This window comes from Rhineura floridana, chromosome 11 (assembly GCF_030035675.1).
Source record: "Rhineura floridana isolate rRhiFlo1 chromosome 11, rRhiFlo1.hap2, whole genome shotgun sequence".
Taxonomy (NCBI): domain Eukaryota; kingdom Metazoa; phylum Chordata; class Lepidosauria; order Squamata; family Rhineuridae; genus Rhineura; species Rhineura floridana.
This window is the reverse complement of record NC_084490.1, coordinates 53,663,422-53,689,037: the sequence shown is the minus strand read 5'-3', so window position 1 is coordinate 53,689,037 and position 25,616 is coordinate 53,663,422. Positions and strand designations below refer to the sequence as shown.

The following is a 25,616-nucleotide window of genomic DNA, read 5'->3' as shown; positions in this document are numbered from 1 at the left end:
TGTGCTTCTGCTGCAAAAAAGTGCCTTTTTAACGTAGGTGTGAACAAATGACCCCAGCTGAGAATGTTAATGGGGACCCAGCAGGGCAGGATTTGTTTGCTTTACAGCAATAATCAGACCTGACACTGGCAAGGGAGGCATGAATAGGTCCCTTGGAGGGTGTCTCCTTGCTCATTCCTCTGCTCAAAATATCTAGCTCTTGCAGCCTGCCCTGGACTGAATAAGGAGGTGGAGCACAGCAATGCCAGGGAGTTTGAGGACTTGTTCCTGGTTTCTGGCTCAGCTTTTCTGCATCTTGCATTAGATGGGGGCAGGCTTGGTAATATCCACTTACCCCATTAACTGTTGTCAAAAAAAATCCCCTCCAGGCAGGCAAGCAAGGAAATCTTGGTTTTCTTCCTTTCCTCACATCTTTAGTCCAGAAATAAATTGTGTAAATTTTCTTCTTATCTTTGGACTCTCTGGAGAAAAGAGCACATTATAACTTGAGCCAGCTCCCATGTTGCTGAAGTTAAGGACTGCTAAGGCAGCTGCTAGTGTGTTTTATCACCTTCTGTTAGCCATCTGATGAGAGCACTGTCTGCTGAAGCTTGTGGGATAGAAAATAAAGAAAAAGCTAATAGGACGAAGGCTTTAGCTTGCACCTTAATACAGAGTGGGCTCTTCCACATTAAACACTGTGGGAACAAGGACCTTCCCATCTCCACCTTCCTGCTTTGAGCTTTGAGCTGCTCTGGGTTAAGGGCAAAGCACATCTCCGTGTTACTGTGTAAAGCCACCATGGATGTAAAACAGAAGCACATCCTCCTGTTGAAGCCCTTGGAGTGAGCCTTGTATGAGAAGGGGCTAGTTGGGGGTGTTGGAACTTGAGCAAGTGACTGGTTACCCTGGAGATGGGAAGAATGCTGTGGAAGTGGAAGGAAAAAGGGGGAGATGCAGAGTGAGATGTCTGTCTGAGAGACTGAAAGTCAAGAGGGAAAGCTCTGTTGGAGGGGAGGGGAGATAATTTGAGTCTGTCGGGGAGGGAGACCAGAAAGGAAATTCAGCAGCTGCATCGAGACTGGTGCAATCAGCTGTAAAGGGACTGTCATCTGAGCAGAAGATTGCCAGCCAAGTCTCGTTTCTATGCGAGGTGTATCTGCCATCAGAGGAAAGTACCCAGCTGGGCCCAGTAGCTACAGAAGCAACAGCAGCTACAGCCAAGGCCATGAGTGAGTACTCTCACAATTTGCAGAATGTTGTAAAGAGTGAAAAACAGCTGGCATCGTTACCATTCTTATTTCCATTCTTGAGTCTGAGTGTCGTTTATTTAGTCAAACTGGCACCCAGAGAGGGAGGCATTGGCAGACTTGGGGTAACCTGATCCTTTAGGAAAATTCCTAAGGCAGAACTCCAAAAATTATCCATTGGGGTCTAGGTGTGCTCAGTAGCCACAGAATACTGACAGACTGGGGATAGTGGGAAGGGACAGAATGGAGAGGATAGAATCCAGAACTGCAGTGCCATGACACTGCAACATTTTTTTCAGGTTTTTAAACAATATACACACATTTGTGAAGTTGGCTTATTAGGCAATGAAAATGAAATGAACTGCCTTCAAGTCAATCCCGACTTATGGTGACCCTAAGAATAGGGTTTTCATGGTAAGCGGTATTCAGAGGGGGTTTACCATTGCCTCCCTCTGAGGCTGAGACGCAGTGACTGGCCCAAGGTCACCCAGTGAGCTTCATGGCTGTGTAGGGATTCAAACCCTGGTCTCCCAGGTCGTAGTCCAGCACCTTAACCACTACGCCACACTTGCTTTCTTTATTAGGCAATAGCAATAATTTATTATTATTATTTATTAGATTTATATCCTTCTCTTCCTCCAAGTAGGAGCCCAAGGTGGCAAACAAAAGCACTAAAAACACTCTAAAACATCATAAAAACAGACTTTAAAATATATTACAACAAAACATCTTTAAAAACATATTAAAACAAAACATCTGTAAAAACATCTTTTTAAAAAAGCTTTAAAAACATCTTAAAAAGCAATTCCAACAGACTGGGATAAGGTCTGTACTTAAAAGGCTTGTTGAAAGAGGAAGGTTTTCAGTAGGCACCGAAAAGATAACAACGATTTAAGGGGAGGAAATTCCAAAGGGGAGGTGCCACAACATGAATGAGCTCCTTATGTTGTGCGGAACAGATCGACTAATAAGATGGTATCTGCAGGAGGCCCTGACCTGCAGAGCACAGTGATCGACTGCATATATAAGGGGTAAGACGATCAGGTATGCTGGTCCCAAGCTGTATAGGGCTTTATACACCAAAACCAGAACCTTGAACTTGGCCCAGTAGCTTATGGGCAGCTAATGCAATTTTTTCAGCAGCAGGACGATATGTTGGCAATACCCTTCCTTAGGGAGCAGTTGTCAGCTCTACACTGCGTCAGGAGGACCAGGTGGAGGGTTTTATACGTTCCAAAATGCCCTGCAGGCTGGCTGTCATGGCAGAGGTGGAGCACCTCTCCCCGCAGAGCTCCCGGGGGAACGTACAACCGGTTCCGGTGGTACAAGAGGCCCTGATGCAAGGAAAAGGGGCTGTCCCGGGCGGCCGTCCCGGACTGGAGCTCTCGCTGCTGGGCCAGGGCATAGGGGTCCTTTTGCTGCTTTGTTTGGGGCTGACTGCAAACTGTCAGCTCTACACTGCATCAGCAGTGCCGGTGGGGGGGGGCTGGAAATTCCTGGGTGGTTGGCAGGGAAGCAAAGTCCTTAGCTGGCAGTCTGGTCATAAATCTGCCAGGTCTAGGAGGAGGGGAGCTGATAAGGGCCAGGCTTGTCCGAAGCGTACTTGCCGAGTCAGGAGTCCAGAAGTGAGGTCAGTAGAGGTCCGGGATCAAGTGCCAAGGGGTCAGTCCGAAAGAGGGTGCCAGGAAACTAGGAACACACAAGCCACGCCTGACGTTGCAGTCAGCAACAAGCTGCAGCCAAGGTGTGCCTTATAAAGAGCAAGGTTGACAGCAGGTGTGAGCCCTCAGCGTTTGGGCCTTAAGGAGACAGGCCTGCCTCTCTTCTGCCTGACCTTCTGCTGTCTACGTTCTGCAGGTGAGGGGGGAGTATCCTGTTCACTGTCTGTGTCTGACTGCAGGGCCTCTGCTGTCCCTGGGGTGCTCTGCAGCTGAGGGGCAGAAGGAGCTGGATTCTCAGGAGGCTCCTCCGTGTCTCCTGCTGCTCCTGGGTCTGCTGCTGTTACTCCCGAGTCGTCCTCATCTGAGGAGTCCTCTGATGGGGCCATGACACTATCCCCCGCCCCACGACCAACCCTCCGCCTCCCGCCGGGGCCCGGCTTATCCGGGTAGCGCTGGTGGAAGCGCCGGACCAGACGAGGGGCATGCACCTGCGTCGCCTCTTCCCATGAGCGTTCCTCAGGGCCATACCCCTGCCAGTCTGTGAGGTACTGGAGGCGGCCCCGATGCCTCCGGGAGTCCAGGATCTGCACCACTTCGAATTCCTCTTTCCCGTTGACTTGTATCGGTGGTGGGAGCCGTGGTTGACTACTCAAAGGGTGAGGTGGGAGAGCGGGAGTCAGCAGTGATCTATGGAAGACAGGGTGAATGCGGAAGGAGGTAGGGAGTTGGAGCCGGAACGCCACCGGGTTAATTTGCTGGGTGATCCGGAAGGGACCTGCATTCCGAGCCTCCAGCTTGTGAGACGGCCGTTGCGAACGCAGGAATTTGGTTGAGAGCCATACCCGGTTCCCTACCTTCAGCGGCGGGCCTGGTTGGCGGTGGCGGTCAGCAAAGCGCTTATACGTGTCCTTGGCCTGCTCCAGCTGCTCCTTCAGGACTGCCTGCAGGGCCTGCAACTCCTGCAGCATGACATCCGCAGCGGGGACCGGCGACGGGGGTCGCACTGAGGGGAAGAATCAGGGGTGGTAGTCGTAGGAGGCAAAGAACGGGGTCTGGCGCGTGGAGGCATGCACAGAGTTATTATATGCAAACTCCGCCAGCGGTAACAGATCCACCCAATTGTCCTGCTGGAAGCAGGTGTAACACCGCAGGTATTGTTCGACGGTGGCATTGGTACGTTCTGTTTGTCCATCTGATTGAGGGGGTGGGCGGAGGACAAGTGGATCTGGACGTGCAGGGCCCGAAACAGGGCCTGCCAGAACCGGGCGGTGAACTGGGCTCCTCGGTCAAAGATCAGGTGGTCGGGGAGGCCGTGCAACCGGAAAACCTGGGTCAAAAACAGTTGCGCAGTTTCTGGGGCAGAGGGTAGTCCGGCACAGGGGAGGAAATGGGCCATCTTGGTGAACAGGTCTACAACTACGAGGATGGTGGTCATTCCCCGGGAGGCTGGCAAGTCCGTGATAAAATCCAGGGAGACCGAGCGCCAGGGCCCTGGGGGGGTAGGCAGTGGGAGCAGGAGCCCCGGGGGCTTGCCGGGGTGGCTCTTGGCTCGCTGGCAGGTATCACAGGCCGCTACATAGTCCTTGACGTCCACTTGGACCCGGGGCCATCAGAAATCCCGTAGGACCAGGTGGAGGGTTTTATACGTTCCAAAATGCCCTGCAGGCTGGCTGTCATGGCAGAGGTGGAGCACCTCTCCCCGCAGAGCTCCCGGGGGAACGTACAACCGGTTCCGGTGGTACAAGAGGCCCTGATGCAAGGAAAAGGGGCTGTCCCGGGCGGCCGTCCCGGACTGGAGCTCTCGCTGCTGGGCCAGGGCATAGGGGTCCTTTTGCTGCTTTGTTTGGGGCTGACTGCAAACTGTCAGCTCTACACTGCATCAGCAGTGCCGGTGGGGGGGGCTGGAAATTCCTGGGTGGTTGGCAGGGAAGCAAAGTCCTTAGCCGGCAGTCTGGTCATAAATCTGCCAGGTCTAGGAGGAGGGGAGCTGATAAGGGCCAGGCTTGTCCGAAGCGTACTTGCCGAGTCAGGAGTCCAGAAGTGAGGTCAATAGAGGTCCGGGATCAAGTGCCAAGGGGTCAGTCCGAAAGAGGGTGCCAGGAAACTAGGAACACACAAGCCACGCCTGACGTTGCAGTCAGCAACAAGCTGCAGCCAAGGTGTGCCTTATAAAGAGCAAGGTTGACAGCAGGTGTGAGCCCTCAGCGTTTGGGCCTTAAGGAGACAGGCCTGCCTCTCTTCTGCCTGACCTTCTGCTGTCTACGTTCTGCAGGTGAGGGGGGAGAATCCTGTTCACTGTCTGTGTCTGGCTGCAGGGCCTCTGCTGTCCCTGGGGTGCTCTGCAGCTGAGGGGCAGAAGGAGCTGGATTCTCAGGAGGCTCCTCCGTGTCTCCTGCTGCTCCTGGGTCTGCTGCTGTTACTCCCGAGTCGTCCTCATCTGAGGAGTCCTCTGACGGGGCCATGACAGCAGTCGCATCACCGCATTTTGCACCAGCTTCAGCTTCCGAACCAACCTCAAGGGCAGCCCCACATAGAGCGCATTACAGTAATCCAGCCTGGAGGTTACCTGTGCATGGACAGCAGTGGTCAGGTATTCCGGTCCAGAAATGGCTGCAGATGTCTTACCAGCTGAAGCTGGTAAAAGGCACTCTTAGCCACTGTGGTCACCTGGGCCTATAGTGACAAAGATGGATCCAGGAATACCCCCAAACTACGAACCTGCTCTGTCAGAAGGAATTACTGTAAACCGCCCAGAGAGCTTTGGCTATGAGGCGGTATATAAATACCATAAATAAAATAAATAAATATGACCCCATCCAAAGCAGGCAACTGATAGAATATCTGAACTTGGGAATCACCAACCCATAGTACCGCCATCTTGCTAGTCTATTAATATATTTATTTAACAAAATTTATATACTACTTGATTGTGAGAAACCTCTAAGTGATTTTGGCCTGGTGGGCCAAATCCTTGTCTGTCCCCACTGCCTCGGGCCAACTTTGACAGGTGGGCATGACAACCCACTGGTCAGTCACCTGATTTCATAATGCCAGGTGAGTGACAAGTGGCTTGTCACACCCACCACCTGACAGTCTCTTCTCATGTGCTGAGCATAGAACTGGCAAAGCTGCTTTCTGCAGGGATCGGCTAGGAAACTCAGTTGTGTGGATGATCTAGCCATGTCTTTACCTGTCCCACACCTGATGTTACATATGACATCAGGTTTGGGGCAGGATTGTGTAGTTTGGAGAAAATGGCATCGCAGGCAAAATTGGGATCCGTTCTAGGCCAGATTTGGCCCGCAGGCCAGAGGCTTCTCACTCCTGCCATAAGTCTGTTCAAAAGGTACTCTGTCATCTCTTTGATACTACGTGCCAGCACACTGGTTCCATTGCAGTTCAAGTGGAACCCATCCCTTTTGGACAGGCTTGTCTTGTTAAGTTGCTCAAGAGGCTCATCTGCCTTGTGGATTTCCTTGGCCAGTCCCAGCTGAGTTTTCTTCAGCTGGGCTTCCAAATCATGGGCTACTCAGTTAACAAGGCTTTCATCCCCTTGCAGTGGGACACTATAGTATGGTCAGCTTCACTTGCATTTAAGAGGTTTCCAGGCTTCCTTCAAGAGCCTCCATTTGATGCTGGGATTGCTGTCAGGCTACTCTGACCTTTTAGAAGTGCTATTAGTTGCTCCATGTTGGCTACTTTAGCAACACACAAATTATCTCAAAAGGAAATGGATGACCAGAGCTGCTTGCAACAATGTAAAGCCACAATATCATGCAAGTTAAAAAATAATAAATACAGTACAATTCAATAAAACAGTATAAAGCAGTAAATGGTGACAGGTAAGCAGGTAGAAACTGCTTAAAAACAAGGGCTTAGTCCTAAAACCCACTAACTTGGCAGGTCAAATGCCTGCCCAAATAAAAATGTATTGGCTAGATAATGGAAGGCAAGGAGATGGGGGCCAAAGTGCTTCTTCTGAGGCAAGTTCCATCATCTCGGTATGGCCACAGAGAAAGCTGTCTCCCATGTTGTGCCTTGGCCACCATTGGGATGTGGGTAAGAGCCTCCCCAGCAGTTCTTCAGGAGTGGGCAGGCTGGTATAGGAGGAATCAATTCTTTAGGTATCCTGGGCATTCCATTTCTGACATCATGTGCTTCCTGTTTCCTTGAGGGAGTAAGAAGTCCAGAGACAGTGCTACGGGTTTTACTTTATATATAAACAGGAGGGATCTTCAGCAAAATGTTCTGATTTAGCCCGAGACCCTAAAAGGAGTGCTCCTGTTCCGGACTGCAGCCAGCCTGCAACAGGAACCATATAGTCCTCTTCAGGCTTTGTAAGGGAGGGTGGAGTTTCAGAAGGGGGGGAAGCAAAGGACGCTTTTCTTTCCCACCCCTTCCAGTGCTATGCAGCTTATGGAAAAGTCAAAATGCTAATTGAGAAATAGGAGTTTAGCCTGGCTTGGATGAGGGTGGACTCTTGTAAACTCAGATTCACAGTGTTGAATTTTAGAACATCTTCTTCTTAGTTTGTCCCACCCTTTCTCCCAAAGGAGCCCCGGCAACAAACACCAAAGTGGTAAAACAATATTATAAAATAACAACAACCATATTTAAAAATCTAAAAACATTTAAAACCATTAAGAATATCATGTAAAACGGACACATACCCATACAGCTAATAATCTGAAGGCCTGGTGCCCAGATGCCAAGGTAACACCCATGATAAGGATAGCTTTTTCCCAAAGCCCAGGATAGCATTACCATTGAGCTATAGCCTGTGGGATCCAGTTAAGTTGTTAAAGCCTGAAGACATGGACAGTGCGCTTGCAGTAGTGAAGCCAACTGCATGCCCTCTCAATCCCTGCCCATCATGGCTGGTAAAATCTAATAGGAGGGGATTGTCCCAAAGCCCAGGTGTCAGCAGGAGGTGATGGGGACCAATGAGGTGCTGGATAATGGGGCTATCATTGGCCCCCAGCATAGGTATACTGGAGCTGACATCAATTCACTACACTATATTTCTCTTTTTTTTGCTTCTGGGGAAGCTTGAGTGGCTGGGCACAGAGTGCTGAGGTTCCAGGTGTAGCTGCCGTCTTCATCTCCCCCAGTGCCTCTGGGCCGTGTGCAGCAGGCTCAGTCGTCCAACCTCTCTAAGTTTACAAAAGAAAATAATTGAATGTCAGCAACACCCAGCAATGCCTTTGTTGAAGCAGCTTTATTGGCTTCTGGTCTGTTTTTGACCCTAATAAAAGTAGGGATGGAAGAATCTGTCAATTTTGTTTCTCTCTGTTTCTTATTCTTCTAATCTTACATTCAGTTTTCTGCAGCAATTTGCAATTTTACAAAAAAATATTCATGAAAATTCTTCAGCATTTTGGTGTGCATATCTCAAACCCATTTTTGCATAAAGTTTTGCCTAATGTTCTCAGTTTTGCAAGAGGAGGGCCAGGATCTCTTCTCGATCGTCCCAATGTGCAGGACACGGAACGATGGGCTCAAGTTACAGGAAGCCAGATTTCAACTGAACATCAGGAAAAGTTTCCTAACTGTTAGAGTGGTATGACAAAGGAACCAATTACCTAGGGAGGTGGTGGGCTCTCCAACACTGGAGGCCTTCAAGAAGCAGCTGGACAGGCACCTGTTGGGTATGCTCTAATTGAGCAGGGAGTTGGACTCAATGGCCTTATAGGCCCCTTCCAACTCTATGATTCTATGAAGCAATTTTTCCTACCATAATGCATTTTTGTATGTCATTTTCACTAATGTATTCAATTTTTTTTGCAGTTTCTCCTACTATATACACTTTTGTTAACATTGATTGGTTGGATAATGGCATCACAAAATTTGGATACATGCACATTTCAAAGGATGGTTGTGTTTTGTTTCTCATATTGTTTCAGAAATTGTGGATTTGATAGATTCATCTTTAAATGTGAATTTCTCCCCCTATCTCTAAAAGTACTGATGATGACCTTTAAAGCTTTAAACAGTTTGGGACTGGGTCACCTGAAGGACTGCCTTCTCTTCTCCTATATGTCTGCCTGCTCAGTAACACAATTATTAGAGACCCTTTTATATGTCCTACCGATGTCTGATGTCCATTCATTTGGGATTAGAGAGGCCTTCTCTTTGGCCATGCCTAGGCTCTGGAACTCCCTACCAGAGAGTGGAAAAGTTACTTTTTTTGAACTACAACTCCCATCAGCCCCAGCCAGCATGACCACTGATTGGGCTGATGGGAGTTGTAGTTCAAAAAAAGTAACTTTTCCAAGCTCTGCTCCCTACCTAGGGAAGCCCACTTTGCTTCCTCTCTCTCTTTTAGGCCTTATGCCACATTGTAAACATCTTTCTTTTTTAGAAATTTAGTTATAAGAGGTTGGTTTTAATCTCTCTCTGGCATGTTTTGGTTGATCCTCCTGATACTTTTGGTGATGTACCTGTCAAAAGTTCTTAAATCCTTTGAATTAATTTGTAACATTTTCATGCTGCTTGTTAGTGAATTATGTTGGAGCTCTTGTTTTTATTGCTTGCTATGGATTTCATTGACTGTTAGTTTATTTATTTATTATTAAATAAATAATATTCCATCCTCAAGAACCTCAGTCTTATTTGCCCAAGATAGATTGCATCGCCTTTGGGCAGGAAGCATTCCACTTAAGGGCTCTGTACAGCACCTAGCATAGTGTTGGTGCTAATAAGTGTGTGTTTATAAAAGTAGGTAAGTGGTACTCAAACATGAGTGGATAGGCTAAAGGTGAGGAGTGCTGAGAAATATTATCACTAGCCAGAGCTTAAGGTGGAGACTAGAACTTTAAAAGCCCCGAGTCATACATTTAAACACCCATCTAATAATTTCTGGATTTATGTGCCGGTCACCAATGAAGGTCACACATGTTCATTACGCTGATGAGAGCAAGCCAGCTCTCGCACGTTCCAAGAGAGCTGATTGCCATCTCTCAAGAGGTCTGAGAGATTTAATTTTAGGAATGGTGTGTGTGTATATGTTCTCACAGCAGCTGAGCAGAGCACTTGCAAGAGCCCATCTTGCACGGTTGGCTAAATCAGGTTGCACGCCCACTGTCTTTTTTAAGCACTGAATGGTGTGGATGTTGGGAAGTGCACCAGCGCCATCCATTGTAAAAGTAGTGTAGCAATCAAAAGGTCTGTCAACAGAAGTGCTTGCAATTGACTGCCTTCCTGGCAGGAGGAAGGAGGCTTCATCCCAACTGTTCCTTGTCTCCTTAGGTGAAAGAAATGCTAAGTCATGTTTGTGTTTACTGATGTCAATCATGTACCATGAATAGTTTGCAAACACCCTTCTAGTTTTATAACAGGAATTTGCCACTAAATTAATATTTTGCAGTGAAAATTACTTTGTCAGGTTTTTCTGAGGAACTTGCCTCTCATAGATGATTCATGATAATCTGCACATGCTTAAATTATGTTCTTGTGAACATAAGGTATATATCAAAATTTTGTAGTCCTTTATTTCAGAAATGAAAAGCCGATATTTTTTTTAAAAAGTTATATTCTATATTAGCATGCCCTCTTATCAGCTTCTTATTATAGGAAAATTTAAATCTGCAGATTAGCTTGCTTATCCCACAAGAATGACATTGGGGAGATCACTATTGTGTCCATTTTATAGATTTATGGACAGAGGCCAAGAACAATAAATAAATAAAAATGGAGGCAAAGTTCCAGTATGGTTTGGACTGGCTGTTGAAGAGAGAGGGAGCCAAAAACATTGACCTTTGCTTCCATAATAGGTTAAATGGGAGCAGTTTGCCATCTCTTTAAAAATAAGACTAGAGGTTTCATGGGGGTGGAGAGCCAATGTCACGGTATACTATTTTATGAAGCTGTTCTTGGTCTTATGTTGGGGCTTGAGCAATGGTGCGCACAAGGGGGCAAATTTTGACCCAGTTATTTATATATAAGAAGATAGACACAGAGTTAAACTCTGACTGTGGCCTGATGGTTGCTGAGCTGGCCAATTGTTGATCCCTCCCTTCTACCACCAATTGTCACTTATTCTAATTGATGGAAACGTTTTTATTCATTAATATTGTTTATTATAGTCTACCCTACAATGAAATGTATCAGGGTGACTTACAAAAATAACAAAATAAAAATTATAACAAGAAAAATGAAACAGGAGGAAAGCAGCAGAAGGTTGCAGTTGGTGCACCAGGTGAAGCTGATAAAAGGTAATTTGTGCCACAGAGGCCACTTGGACATCCAGTAGGGGCGGACCAGAAGGACAACCCCCATTTGCACGAGTTGAAGAATGGCTTTTTCAGCTTAGTTCTGGGGGTTACAAATTTAAGTCCTGGCATGACCCCCAAAATTGCCATGTTGTGGAGAGCTTACTGCCTTGTTTAATCTCATTTTGTTCTTTCCAGCTTCCAGACAAAAGTCTTCTGCCACTTCTTTTCATTTCAAAGCCAATGGCTTTACTGGTGTAACATGGCGGCAGCTGTAGAGCTTCAGTCCCTGCCATGCACTCTAGCATTGTACTCTGGGAAAGAAAAATGATGTTGGTGGCAGCACAGCCAAAGTTTTAAAAAGTTTTTTTGGGGGAAGTACAACAAAATGTTTCAGTTTATTGGCCCGCATCTGATCCATTAGCACTAGGGTTGCCAGCTCAGAAGCATCCCAAACCCTGAGATTTCAGGGGCGGGCCCTAGTGATGTCATTAAGCATCAACCACAGTTGCTTCCAGCATACCACCCAAACAAACAAAAAATCTCTGATTGGAAATTAAGATAAAAATCTTAGCTAAATGAGGGTATTTCCAGGTCTAGCTGAAGTGACAGGATCATTTCTTCTTACCTATTTAGAGATCCTGTGTAAGAAACATTTTATCTAGCCTACTTGCTTCTGTCAAGAAGGGTTTAAGTGCCCTCAGGCCAGGACAGTCACCAAAAAGCCGTTGTAGGAAGAAAGGAGCCTACTGTTATAGAGATGTTAGATGGGAGCATACAGGAGTAAAGATGGGTGCCCCTGAAGGCTTCAGTTCTAAGCACATTTTTTAAGGGACTAAGCTCTGTAGAACTAATGTGGCTGCTCCAAACCTCTTTACAGACTTGACCCTTCATTGCAGAGGGAGGTCTGAGAAATGAATAAGAGTAAGAAGATTTTCTACCCTTTTCTGTCCACCCTGTGGGCCACTATAAACTCACTTTGACAGCCAACCCAATTCCAGTGAGTAATAATTGACAGAGAGAAAACACACATGGTTTGGTCTACATTCACACGCAGTAGCTTAAGAACAACAGCAGTTGAGGCCACACTTCCTAATATGTGAATTCTCTTTTACCGCTATTGGGCAAGAAAGAAACCCTCATGCACCCAACAAGGTGCATCATCAGTGGGTTTGAGAGGGTTGAGCTGAGCACATGGGACCACTGTTGTTGCTTTTATGGATGTAAGGGAGTGAGGTCAGAAATAAATGATATGCAAATAGAAAAAGAAAAAGAAAAAACAGTGATGATTTCCTAAATGCAATACCATACCAACCACAACAAGATTCCTATGAGTAAGGCAGAAAACTGAGCATCCCACAACCAGTCAAGGTTCCTAACCAAAACTAAAAAAAAATCCTGGCACCCAATCAGCCAAGGTCACAGAAATCCCCATGCAGCACAATCTGATCCAGAGGCTGCAGTTAGTGCAGAGTGCTGTGGCATGATTGCTAACATGACTGAGACGCTATTAGCACATAATTCCTCTGCTCTGAAATCTGCATTGGTTGCTGATTTGCTACCAGGCCAAGTTCAAGGTGTGCTTTCCATGTTACGAGTTCCACATAGTACTTGTTCTGTAGTGTGGCAGCACTTGTGCTTTGGAACTCCCTGCCTGTTGACATTAGGCAGTTGTTTTCATTGAACTCTTTTTGGCACCTACTAAAGATTTTTGTTTAGGCAAGCCTATTCAGGCATATAGAAGCTATTATGTTTTTTATTTGTTTTGAACTCATTGTTGACTTTATTATTTTGCATGTTTTTAAATACCTGTCTTTGCCAATAATTTTGTTGTTTTAATTCCTTCTGTAAAATGCTTTGAGGGTTTTTTTTACAATGAAGCGGTATATAAATGTTGTAAATAAAATACATAAATACATTTCAGAGTCACTGTGGCCCTTAAATCTCTTTCCTCTCTTAGGAACAAAGGAATGTGCCTTATGCCAAGTCAGGCCATTGGGTACCATGTAGCTCAGTACTGATGACATGGACTAGCATTGGCTCTCCTATGCATGTTTCCTCAAAAGTAAGTCCCAGTGTATTCAATGGGGCTTACTCAAACAGGGAGGTGTGCACAGGACTGCAACCTAAAGTGATAAGGAACTTCATTCACCCAATCCAAAATTATTATTTTTTTTAAAAAATCAGAATTCGTTTCCTACAAAATAAAAGCAGTGACACCTAGGTAAGTCCTGCATAATTGCTTTAAAAAATAGGATTGGAAGAGGAGAGGAATATTTGTAACACAAACACAATCTTTTGCTATGTGCACTCAAAAGTCCCATTGATTTACAGCACAATCCTAACCATGTCTACTCAAAAGTAAATCCTGTTTCATTCAGTTGGGTTTACTCCCGGTATGTGGGATTTGCATTGCAGGTTTACTCCCAGAAAAGCGAGTATAGGATTAAAGCTTCATATTAGGAAGGTTTTCAAAACAGACTATGAATTAAACAAATAAACTGCCCTCTCCAACAGCCCAGGAAAATTTAAACAAGTTGCATGTACACTTCTTTTAAATTTCTGTTCAAATATTATATGCTATTTTTTTCAAATAATTAAAAAAAACCCTGCATGTACACTCTTATTATAACTGAAATTGTTTACAGTAAACAATTGCTTACCAATATCCTGCTGTGATTTTTTTGTTCTACATCTCCTGACCTGCACACAGAGGGAAGGCTATAAACCATGAAAATACCACAGTTTTCTGGCCTTGTAATGGGTTCTGGCTATTGGCTGGAGGTCAACAAATCCCTTGTCAATCACAACCCTGACTTCATTTATTGGCCAGAAGCCTGAAAGTGTGGGGTTAGAGCAGCCAGCTACAAGCTCATTTAACAGAAGTTGCAGAGGGTGACGGCTGACGTTTTGGTATATAACTCTTGAACCAGACCACCGAGAATTTTTTTTTAAATGAAAGCTGAGAGTCTGGAGATTCGGCTGACTCACCTGGAGATCTGGAGAGGACCCCAAAAACCCAGCGTCTCTGGGTGAAAACCAGAGACCTGGCAAGCCTAATCAGCACACTTGTTTAGCACATCCACTGCTTCACCTGAATCAGATGTTAAAGGAGAAATAGAGTTGGGTGCCATAACCATATCGGCAATACCTCACTCCATATCTCCAGATGATATTACTTAGCAGTGTCATATAAAGATCATGTAGTAGTTAAACTAAGACTCAAATAGGTTGAATGATTATTCTTAGCCAACAGAGCTGTAGCCGTTCCTTAGGTCTGCCAGCTAGAGAACTAGAGGAGGGACAGCTTGACCTTCCCAGAAAGCATTGGGGTGGTGCAAGCACACCCAATAGGCTCTCCTTCATATACCAGAACTGACATAAATACAGCTTTTCAAATTCACAAATTAAAATGTGGTCACATAATAGCATTTGGGCACCTCAGTGAAATTGTCCCAGAGGAAGATCTTGAAATTTATTAACCATGGCTAGAATGGTGATGTGTCAGTATTGGAAATGTTCTGCTCCACCATCAATTCATAGATTGATAAAATGTAATGAGAAGAAGCTTTGACTTGCCATTTAACTTTTTGACGGGTAGAAAGTCTCTGTCTGCTCCACTCGAATGGATTCTGTGATGTCAAGCATTGGGTTTAAATATAAAGGAAGTCCCCCTCCCCCTTGGCAGCCTTGATGAGATATTTGTACCTTTTGGTTTTTAGTACTACTGAGTTGATGTTTATTTTTATTCCTTTAGGATTTTTCATTAGTTAAATTGGAGCTTAATCACATTTGTTATGAAGACACAGAGCACTTGCTGCTTTCAATGAGTTGGTGAAATGTGGTGATGGCAGTGGGGGAATCTTTCTTATAAACCAGATTTAGCATTCATTTGTAGATGTGCTACAGAACATAATGTGTTTGCAAATAAAAACTGTTGCAGTGAATTGAGGCCAAATATTTCTAAATAGAAGATGTTTTCTCTCTCGCCTAATATAGGAGATAAATATGATCACGCCTCTCACCAAGCAAAAACTGGCAGTTGAAGCTTTTGTTGGTTGTCACTGTTCTTTCCTGATCTGTAAGAAAATATTTCTACATTGAGTAGCCACAGAGTCTTGGGACAAAGACAGATCAGCTAATTTTCTTTTTAGTGTTCACAGTACGTTCTTTGCCAGCATTAGAAGCTTGACATTGCAACATTGCAGTAAATAAATATACACATCAGAAAATCTAATGTTGTAAATCGGTCACATGTGGGTCTGTGCTTTCTCCTTTACTGAGTTCTAAAGAAGAATTTGTGCCAATGAGGGACTTCTTCCCATTGCAAATAGTGAGTCCAAAGGAGTGATTTTTGACAGATCTGTAGCAGGGAAGGAAAGGGTTAAACTCCACTCTCCTCACCTGCTGTGGTCCTAATAATTATCATCCCCATCAATGGCTGCTGTGTGCATTCTTTAAGATGTGCATGTGAAATGCAAATTTGAATTTAACAGCATGTCTGGTTTGCCCCTAACTCTGTGGTGTAACTTAAAAGGCACCTTCATAATTCTCCATGGCATTGCTACCCTGGAGCAGTGCCATATACTGCAGTCTCTTGGGCTACCTGTGTAATGCCAGACCTTTCTGTTCAGCAACAATCCAGAATAAAACTCTAGGGATCCTTAATTAAGAAAAGCAGAAAGTAAAAACCACATGGTGTTTCCATGGAAACTTTTTTGGTCCAGCATTCTCTGACCTCAGTGTGTTTCCTCTTGGCCTTAGGGCTGTGGTAACTGTCCTACATTGCCCCACCTGGAGCCAGCCAGCTATGAGTCTGTTGAAATATCTGATGATGTCCCAGAATCCAAACCAGTGACATCTGGTGGCTCCATGTGGCAGTGGAATCGGCTCCGGGTTGGACAGTTCCTTGAAAGCTCAGACTAAAATCCAGAACTGACTCCACTGCTGCACTGACAAGGAGCCATCCAGCCGCCACTGATCCCAACTCTGGGCTCCCTTGGCTGCATCTTAGCAGTTTCCCCAGCTGCCAACTCTTCTTTTGTTCTGTGGTGCTGACCTTCATATGCTTGGGCAGAGTAAACTGGCTGACGGGCTCCTTTGTTGATGAAAATGGTCACTTCACTCAGATTAATCCATTGGTCCCACACATCAGTAGGTTTACCTAAACACAGGAGGACTCAATTTGTGCTGGTGTTCAGTCTCAGAATCTGCAGGTTTCAACTATGATAGCCAAACTCAATATGTGAAGTAATAAAAGTGACCCTGAGCATGTGCAGAATGCCTCCCCTGGCACCACTGACTAACCACACACACTTAGGCAAAGCCAAATGGAGCAGACAGTTCAAGTGCATTTCCAAGCAGTTCAAGGGGTCTTAGATTTTTTTAATGGCAAATGTCCGAGTATGATCTCAGGCATGACCTTCAGGGGACGGCATGAGATGACTTCCCATCCATCCACCCCTCCATCTCTCTCTTATAGGTCTGATGTCAAGTGCATTCCGCATGCTCTTGGCAAGCAGTGATTGCTGCGGTTACAAATGAGCACCAGTTGGCACCTGTTCTGCCTTGTAACCAAGTTTAAAGACTGTCATTTTTTCTTGCAGGCGCCTTAGTCCAAGACTTGCCTGGGAAACCCCCTCTGGTGAAAAAAAGTGGCCACTGATTTTTAGTTTGCAATATTAGAACTTGCATGGAAAGAATTCCAATCTGGAAGAAAAAATAAATAAATCAGGAAATCTTGACTGGATCTTTGCAATTAGGGCACCGACTCTTTCTCCCTGGTCGTCCTTTGCTTAGACGAGGTGGAACAGGCTACACCAATCAAAGGGTGGAAACTGTCAAATTTGGCAACATTGACGGTGAGACTCCTGTCCTGACACATTAGACTAAAGATACTAAGGCATCCCTTTTTTCAACACTGGGCTTGAATTAACTGGGAAGTTTGATTTTAACAACTCCTCAAAGGTAGTCAAGAAGTCAGTTACCTTTTTCTCCTTCAGACTAAATGACCGGAAACATTTTCAGTTAAGAGTGCTGCTAAAAATAGAATTTTAAAACTAGTTTTCTGTTCTGTTAGACTTTAGCATTGCAGGGTGTTTTTGCTGAGACTTGTGTCTTCTGATTTGTAAGCATGCTGTTCTGTTGTCATGTGCTGTGCATGTACTGAGCTGAATGAAATCTTCCTGCATGTTTTGAATAGAATTTTAGAAAATTGTAGAAGCCTCTTTAAAAACAGCACTGCCAGATCAGGTCAAGGATCCATCTGGTTTCTGTTTCCAGCGGTTTAAGGGGTCTTAGATTTTTCTAGTGGCTGTTGCCTGAAAGCTTAAAAGGGCAAGAAAGCAACCACTCCATCATGTTTGTCAACAGCAGAGGTATATCTGTGAACATGGAGGTTCCATTTAGCTGTCATGGAGAATACCATTCTCCGTGTATGTGGCTGATCCAGTTGTTTTTTTAAGCTGTTCAAGCTAGTGGCCATCATTACATCTTCTGGTAGCAAAGTTATTTCATACAATACCAAATTATATTTTCTGTTCTGAATTTCCTCCCTATCAATTTCACTGGATGGCTAGTGTTGTTGTTATGAAAGTGAACAAAAAACATTCCCCATTCTCTGGATAGTTGAATGAACCTCTGATGCCCAGCCTGCACTTGTAGTTATCTCTTTTTTCCTAGATAAAAAAGCCTCATGCACTCCAGTTTGCTGATCATTTGCAGTGTGCTTTACATTAAATTAAAAAGGGAAGGGGAAACTCTGATTTATTATAAATGGTATGAGTAGGGAGTGTTTAGGTCCTAGAAATCTGCATGGCTGTGAAACATAAGGCAGTGGTTCCCAACCTGGGGGCCGTGAAGTAATCCAGAGGGGGCCACCAACAGTAAAGAAAAGAATTATTTATTATTATTTTTAAAAAAAGTCTTCACTCCCTGGACACTGTCTGCTCTCCACTAACGCTACAGACAACACCTCCCCTTGCGCCAAACGAGAGGGGAAGGTTTTCCGAAGTGCTAGAGCGTCTTTCAGGTGTGCCGAGGACAGGCATCTGCCTATAAAGCACATGGCAGACACCAAAGGAGGCTGAGGGTAGAGCTACCAGGAAGAAGAGGAGATTACTATCCTGACTCCCATCTCCTCACACTGCCACTGCTGACGATACCCTTACTCAGAACGAGAGGAGAGGCATTTTTGTGAAGCAAAAAGAAACAAGGCTGCTTTCCCCCTTCCTGCCTTGCAGCCAGTTTGCCTGCCTTCCTTGGCTTCTGATTCACTGCCATCTCCTTTTAAAAGTTATTCTTATTTCCGTTGCCACCCACATCCCACCTTTGGCCCAGACGGAGTCAGGGAGCAGTGAGGAAGCTCAGGACTTGCTTGCCCCCCCATCTCTGAGGCTGTGTGCCCTTTCTTCCACCTACACTCTGCCCTCCCAATCTCTCTCTCCAAGATGCTGCGGCAGTTGAGGGCTTCCTCCCTACCACGTGCCCAAATGCATGCACATCTGCAGATGCTTGCAGGAGGGGTAGATGTGTTTGTATGCATGCCTGCACTGATCTGTCTTCTGCTCCACTCTCAGTCTCCCAAGTGTACAATAATCAAGTCATCAGTTCTGGAGATCATCCCAAGGCCTAAAAGCAGTAACCCGCCTACTCAATCTATCCACCCTTTCGTCTTCACAATCTAGCATCCCCGCCATTACCACATTGCTGCTTTATTATTATAATTATTATTTTATTTTTTAAAAGCTCAACAGGTGGCTGAGACTGAGGTCCACATACTACAGCTTAAATGTATTTATTTATTTATTTAATTAATTGTTGCATTTATATGCCACCTTTCCTCCAAGTTGCTTAAGGTGGTGCGCATAGTCCCCCCCTTTCTATTTTATCCTTACACCAACACTGTGAGATAGGTCAGGCTGAGAGACTGTGCCTGGCCCAAGGTCATCCAGTGGGCTTTATGGCTGGGTGGGGATTTGAACCTGGATCTTAGTCCAACACTATAACCCACTGGTGTTGGGAGACAGGACTATACAGACTGTGGGGGAGGGGGATACCAATTTGATTGGGCCTTTTCATTAAGGAAAGAAAGCAATACCTCCCTGTCTGCAGGGAGCTTTTTATGGAAAGGAATATTTTGCGATGTGATTTTGCCATGCACCATTTTTTCAGTTAACAGAGGCTAAAATTACAATTAGGATTGTAGGGGTCACAATTTTTGAGCTTATAAAGGGAGTCCTGTACTCATAAAGGTTGGGAACCACTGACCTAAGGGTTTGCATTATAGAAGAGCTGACATCTCTATCTCAGTTAAAGACATTTGTTTGCCCAGGCATTTTAAGAGTTTTGGGCTACAATCCTAACTGGGAGTAAGCCTCATTTTATGACATGAGGCTTGCTTCTGAGTAGACATGGTTCGGACTGCAGCCATAATGTTGATTGTTTAGCCCACTCTGCTGTGGGTTGATTTTAGCTGCCTTCATTTGTTGTGTTTGAAAATGATGGTATTGTTGTATAATCATTGTTTTTTCTATGTATTCCTCCTTGGTATCCATATGGATGAAGGGCAGGTTATAAATACTTTTCATATTTATTTATTTATTATTTATTTATTAAACTTGTATACCGCCCCATAGCCAAAGCTCTCTGGGCGGTTTACTTTTTTTTTTTAATATAATTTTTTTATTCAGATTTCTAAAACAAAACAAAACAAAAACAAAAAGAACAAATTAATTAATACAATAAAAATATTGACTTCCGATTTGTCTTAAATCAGCTATAGGTCTATAGTATATAACAAACCTGTCCCTTAATATATTACAAAATCACTTTCCTCCAGTGGTTATCTTGGTTAATCATTAAATCTCATTAACATCATATCATTTTATTCTTTCCACAAAAAGTCAAAGAGAGGTTTCCAGTTCTTGAGAAATATTTCTATCGATTTTTCTCCAAATAGACATGTCAACTAATCCATCTATTCAAGTCTAATAAATCCAGTAGTTTCAACAGCTATTTTTCCATTATCAGTGTTTGTTCCATCTTCCATCGTCCATCCTTGCACACATAATTCTGCTGTCATAGTCATATAGTAAGAGTCTGATAGGAATTTCCTTCATCACAAATATTTTCTTGCCATCAATTCTGACTGTGTTACTGAAATATTGTTGTAAAGTCATATCTCTGTTCTTCTTTTTTACGGGGTGCACTAGCACATCTCTTGAGAGTTTTTCCAATGTCACATATCTGGAATTAATTCTATAAACTTTCTCTATCTCAGGTTCCATCAGATCATTCCAGTCCAGAAATTTTTTTGAAACATTGATAAATTTATCTCTGATATCTTCACCAATTCCTTCAGAGACAGCGCTGAATTCCAAGCAATAATCTTTGTCACCAGGATCCATCACAGCTATAAAGTCCAAATCTTTTTCAAATTCCACATTTGATATATCTATTCCAATCTCCAGGACTTGCACCTTCCCTTTAATTTTTCTTTCATTTGCTGTTGCTTGTCCAGTTATATCTTCTTTTCTCATAGAATCCTTTATTTCTTTCAGCTCCTGTTTCATTTTGCCAAATTCAGTTTTCATCTCTTGTCTGCTCTGTCTCAATTCTTGTTTCGTTATCTTAATCTCATCCATTATTTTCTGAAACATGTTTAAAGAGAGAACCCCTTCCTGTACATCCAGGGTCTCGGCTGCTTTCTTGATTGTCATTCTTAAGACCAAAAAAAAAAAACCCCCTTCAATTTCCAATATAGCCACTATTCTCAAGCAAAGAGCAATTTATTTCTTTTTCCAGCAACAAAGGAGTTAATATTCCAAGCCTGTTGACATCATCTTCTAGACAGACTGCCTTATCTCTTATGTTACCAAGAGTGCAAAACAAACTTAGTTCCCGGCATCAAAATAATTAGTGGCATAAAGAATAAGCAGATTCGTCAAAATAAAGTAGACCAGAAAAAACAGTCCCAAACAAATAGTACTCAAATGTTCATATTAATCAGATATTTCTCTTCAAATTAGATGCCCCTCATCCATTTATATCTTTATAATGCTCAATTCCATGCCAGCTTTTTGCAATAAAAACAAAGATAAGCTATTTCGATTTTCTTCTTCCTTAATTCCATGTATAAAAGAGAAAGGTATAACTCACCCAGGGATTCTTTGTTGCTGATTCTATAACAAATCTCTTTTACTGTAACAATGATAAGAGTGATAGTAGATAGTAGTAGACAGAAGGATGCTTGCCTGTTAAAATCCGTTTTTCTTTAAAGAAAAAAAAAAGTCTCGCTTAGGCAGTTTGAGCTTGCTTGAATTCCCTGACTCTGTCAGACGCTGCTGGCTACACCTTCATTCATAGGCGATCCTGATGAATTCCAGTCCCCAACAAACACAATGAAGCTTCTGTGGGTGATCTCTTCATTTCTCCCTTGCCTGGGAGAAAGTTTTTACCAGTCAAAAAATTCTTCTGACTGGTTTTAAAACTGAAAAAGCTTCCTCTGAAATGGGAGCTCGTCTCAGAGGCAGTCACAGGCGGAGCAATCCTCCTGGGAAGTTTTTGGTGGGCGGTTTACAATAACTAAAAACAAATACAATTTAAAATCTTTTAAAAAACAATTTAAAACACAATTTAAAAATTTAAAACAATATAGATAAATAAATAAAGAGGAAAAGCTGAAATAATGTATGGGCAGTTGACTGACTGATCCTAGGAAAATATTTCACAAGGGTCTGCACACAAATTGAGGGTTCGTTCACATGGAGGGTTAATGGGGATCTGGTGCTTTTTGGAGATCCTTTTAATTTGGACCGTTTTCATGATGTTTTTGGCAATGCGAGTGCATTCAGCTGCTATTGCCTTTTAGTCCGAGCTAAATCAATGCGATAAAAATCCAAAATTGGTTTGAAAATCCACATCCGCTTTGGTGCCCACCTGCTGTGTGGTCACTTTCTCCACTGGTTTTTGGCTGTACAGGTTGTTCGCCGTTTGAGATCCTCCCTTTCTCCTCCCCCTACACTGTCTATGGACATCATTTTGTTTCCTGCTGCTGACGAACAAACTTTCGGTCGCTGTAGCCTCCCTTTCCCCCACTTCTCCCCCCTGAACAAGTTCCCTCCCGCAGTCCTTTAAACCAGCAATGCACTCCATTTACTTCCTATTTTTACTTTTATCTCAACATATATTTTTGTATGTTATGCTTAGATGTATGCTGCCATCCTTGTCGCGCTCCTTGGTAGCCCCGGGAGGGTGGCGGCGGCAGAGGAGGAGCCCCCGCTTGGTCCTCGTATGCTCTAGCCTTCCTTTTCCCCACATCCCACCTAGCAAGTTCCCTCCCTCGGTCCTTTAAACCAGCTATGCGCTCTGTTTACTTGCTATTTTACTTTCCGGCTGGGATGCAGCCTGGGGAAAGCTCCTGCAGAAGCCCTGTTGCAACTAAGGTCTTGTTCACAAAGAGGTTGTGTGCACACACACACACAAACACAAAAATATACAGTAGGGCCCTGCTTTTCGGTGTTCTGCTAATACGATGCCAGCAGGGCGATCAGCAGGGAGCTTCCGGGGCCAAGTGCTGTCAGCTGGAGCGTGGCTGCTGGAGCTCCAGCTGACCTGATTGCTGCAGCATGGAGAGCTCCAGCTGCTCCGCTCCAGCTGACAGCGATCAGCTGAAGCGCATGATCAACTGTACTGTACAGCTGATTGTGCCGGAGCAGCAGCAGGCTTCGGGCTGTGTCCCACTTTCCTTTTTTTTTTCAATAATTTTTATTCAAATTTTCATAAAACATACAAGACAAAATCATAAAACATTCAAAGACAAAAAACAAAATCAAAAATAGTTAAACAAAAAGAAAAAAAGAAAAAAAAAAACAAAAATAAAAAATAAAGAGTAAAATATTGACTTCCCATTTGTCAAAGATCAAATCAGTTATAAGTCTATAATATATAGCAATCCTGTCTCTTAAGTCATATTATAAAATCACTTTCCTCCAGTAGTTATCTTACTTAATCATCAAATCTCATAAACATTACTTTATTCTTTCCACAAAAAGTCAAAGAGAGATTTCAATTCTTTAAGAAATATATCTATCAATTTTTTTTTTCCAGATAAGCATATCGATTAATCCATCTCATTACTAATTATGATAATCTTATTGTCATAACCATAGTCAAAATAAACATTTCAATTAATCCATCACATCAGAATCTGTTAGGTTCAGTAATTTCAGTAGCCATTGTTCTATTATCTCTATTAGTTCCATTTTCCATCTTCCATCTTCAGTAATCTTGTTAAGTCCAGTAATTTCAATATCCAATCTTCCATTATCAGTATTCCATAATAATCTTGCTGTCAAAGCCATAGTCATATAGTAAGAGTCTGATGGGAATTACCTCTATCCCAAATATTTTCTTGCCATCCATTCTGAATAGGTTGCTGAAATACTGCTGTAAAATCATATCTCTGTTCTTTTTTTCAAAATACACTGGGTCATCTCTTAAAAGTTTTTCCATTGTCACATGGCTGCAGTTAATTCCATAGATTTTCTCTAAATTGGGCTCCATCACATCATTCCAGTCCAGAAGATAATCCATGCCATTGATAACTTTATCTCTAGAATCTTCATTAATTTCTTCAGAGATAACATTGAGTTCCAAACAATAGATTTTATTTCTAAAGTCCATAGACTCCAAATCTTGTTCCTGTTCCACGTTTGTTCCAATCTCCGGGATCTCCTCTCTCACAGGGACCCCTATTCCAGTCTCCAGGGTCTCCTCTCTCACAGGGACCCCTGTTCCAATCTCCGGGGTCTCCTCTCTCACAGGGACCCCTTCCAGGGTCACCTCTCTCACAGGGACCCTTATATCTTTAATCTCCTGCTTCATTTTACTCAATTCAATTTTCGTTATCTCAATCTCATCCATTATTTTCTGAAACATAGTTATTTCCAGATTCTCAGCCACTTTCTTAATTGCCATTTTAAAAGAAAAATATAGGAAAACCACTTCTTATTTCAGCAACAATTGGGTTAATACTCCAAACTTGGTGACATCACAGTATAAACAGAGCAGACAGCCTTATCTCTCCAATAGTTAAGTAAACAAAATGCAGTTCCCAGGATCGAAACAATTAATGGCAATCGTCAAGAAACAGATTCGTCAAAATAAAATAGACCAAAAAGAGAGTAGTCTCAAAACAGTATAATATTTTTCAAAATAAAAATCTGGAATAGAAATCCCTCTTCTGTGTGTATCTTTAGAATGCAAATCCAGGACAGCTTTTTGCAACAAAAACAGAGATAAGCTATTAATTAGTGCGTAGCAGAGAGAAGTTACGGCTCCCCAGTGAGATGTCAAAAACCGATCAATCTGGCAAATCTCTTTTAAACAGCAACAATTTAAGTCAAGTAAAAGAAAAATATAGAAAGAAGGGTGCTTGCCTGTTAGTGCGTTCTCTCTTAGAAGATAAGATGAACGTTCGCTTTAACAGATAGAGCTTGCTGTTGAAAATCCGTCCCACCTTCGTCGGCTGGACCTCGTCCCATAAATTAATGAGATCTGGTCGTCCCAACAAAAATAGGCTTTGAGGTTAATCTCTTCGTTTCTCCCTACCCGGGAGAAGTTTAATCAGTCAAAAAAAAAGAAAAAACTGACTGATATATCTGAATAAGCTTCTTTTGAGGCAGGAGCCCGTCTCAAAAGCAGGCACAGGCTAAGTCACCCTTCCCGGAAGTCCGGCTGTGTCCCACTTTCCAGGGATTTTTGCGTTTTGGCGGGGGTCTGGAATGTAACCCGCCGTATGAGTGGGGCCCTACTGTACACACTGCGCATTATAAACATTTCATTCCTTCACAAAAAAGGGCTTTGTCCAGAGGAAATGAAACTGACAACAGAAAAAAAGTAATTTTGTGTCAGTTGCACCCCTCCCCTTCTCGATTAGTGATGGAGATGTTCCGGAGGGAGTTAACATGTAAATTTGGGGGCGGGGCCACAAGGAAACAGTGATACTAATAAATGTGAACGTGTGTGAATGAAAAACAGCAAATTGAAAGGTAGAGAGGACGAACGTTTGTGAACCATGGAACTCTATTGTGAAGGGAAAAGCTTCATATTCAATATGGATTTTAGCTTCCATGTGAACCTTGCCTGAGGCCTACAGCAGAAAGATAGGGATAATGCAACTCTGCCCCCCCCAATAGCACTGCTTTATATGTTTTTATTTACAGTATTGTAATACTGCCCATCAATCAAGTCCTCTGGGTGCTTTACAAAACTTAAAATATAAAATACAGTTTTTAAAATTTCAATACAACAACGGTACCAGTATCAAAAGGTTTAAAAAGAGGCACAATTGATCCTCAGGCACAACATTTTCTTGAAAACCTCCAAGGAAAAACTGCAATCTCCCTAAGAAACTTATTCTAAAATATAGGTTAGGACGCTTTTCCTGATGACTCTCTTGATCTAACTCCCGATATCTTTCTACTAAGCTATATCTCCCTCCTCCTTTAAACGCA

General features: G+C 43.4%; 1 protein-coding gene across 8 annotated transcripts in view; it reads left to right on the top strand.

Moving 5' to 3' along the window:
• Nucleotides 1-25,616, top strand: part of ZNF385C (zinc finger protein 385C) — a 199,248-nt gene that overhangs the window by 33,071 nt on the left and 140,561 nt on the right. The window contains exon 1 of one of the 8 annotated variants that reach the window (XM_061590908.1): nucleotides 16,752-16,961. The exons of the other annotated variants lie outside the window; for them this stretch is intronic. The gene's annotated coding sequence lies outside the window, so the exon portion shown is untranslated. Of the gene's footprint in view, nucleotides 1-16,751; nucleotides 16,962-25,616 lie in introns of those variants that run through there. 8 annotated transcript variants of the gene reach the window in all.